Source organism: Fukomys damarensis, unplaced genomic scaffold (assembly GCF_012274545.1).
Source record: "Fukomys damarensis isolate Sample0158 unplaced genomic scaffold, DMR_v1.0_HiC HiC_scaffold_23, whole genome shotgun sequence".
Classification (NCBI taxonomy): Eukaryota; Metazoa; Chordata; class Mammalia; order Rodentia; family Bathyergidae; genus Fukomys; species Fukomys damarensis.
In genome coordinates, this window is record NW_022900935.1 from 46,258,879 (window position 1) to 46,260,035 (window position 1,157).

General features: G+C 34.1%; 1 non-coding gene across 1 annotated transcript; it reads right to left on the reverse strand.

Moving 5' to 3' along the window:
• Nucleotides 1-372: 372 nt before the first annotated feature.
• Nucleotides 373-479, reverse strand: LOC117287466. Its single transcript, XR_004518762.1, has one exon. It is a non-coding gene; the product is annotated as a U6 spliceosomal RNA (small nuclear RNA).
• Between the last annotated feature and the right edge of the window lie 678 nt (nt 480-1,157).

Genomic DNA, 1,157 nt, shown 5'->3' on the forward strand with positions numbered 1-1,157 from the left:
TGGTTGATTTCTTGATGGCAGTCATTCTTTCTGGGGTGAGGCAGAATCTGTGTTGTTTTCATCTGCATCTCTTGAATGACCAGTGATGCTGAACATTTTTTTTTCATATATTTATTTGCTGCTTTTACTTGTTTGTCTAAGAAGCGTTCATTTCAGATGCCCATTTTTGAATGGGGTCTTTATATTTGGGGGGGGTCTGTGGTTTTGTTTGTTTTTTTTGAGTTCTTTATATATTCCAGATAGTAGACCTTTGTCTGAGGAATACTCAGTAAAAATATTTTCCCACATCATAGGTTGTCTCTTTTTTCTGTTGGTGGTTTCTCTTGCTGAAAGAAGTTCTTTAATAAGATGAGAATCCAGTTGTTGATTCTTAAAAATATGGAACTCTTCATGAATTTGCATGTCATCCTTACACAGAGGCCATGTTAATCTTTTCTGTATCCTTCCAATTTTAGTATATGTGCTCTTTAAGTGAGCACAAGCGTATTTATATTTTCTTTCTTTCTTTTTTTTTTTTTTTTTTTTTTTTTTTTTTTTAAGGAGCAAAAGTTTTTTTTTTTTTTTTTTTTTTTTTTTTTTTTTTTTTTTTTTTTTTTTTTTGGTACCAGAGATGGAATTGGGGTCCTTGCACTTGCAAGGCAGACGCCAGAACCACTGAGCTAAATCCCCGACCCTTATATTTTCTTTTTTTAAAATTTCTTTTTGAGTCTTGAGTTTGCATTATTCTTGTTTGTGTCTTTGTCCATTTTATCAAAGTTACAGTTTTTGGTATACAATTGCTTATAATATCTCTTATAAATTTGGCATGATGGCACATGCTTTTATTTCCAGCACTCTGGAGGCTGAGGCAGGGGTATTGCTAGTTCAAGCCCACTTAGTGACTTAATGCATAGGCACACATAAGAGCTTACTCAACACCCTGCATCTGGCCTGCTTCTGCTAGAGACCTTATAAGAAGGGGTTTTGGTGCTGTTATGTAAAGGAAAACCAGACACCATCTCAGCATTTAATTCAGTGCCGATACATTTACATATTAAAGGATTTTGTCACTAGAAATATACCAATCTCTTGTCTTTGATGGCCTTTTGTTTGTCTAAACCTTAATTATCCGCTAGGCTTCCAGCTAATAGGAAGGATTTAAAGAAATAGAACAGAAA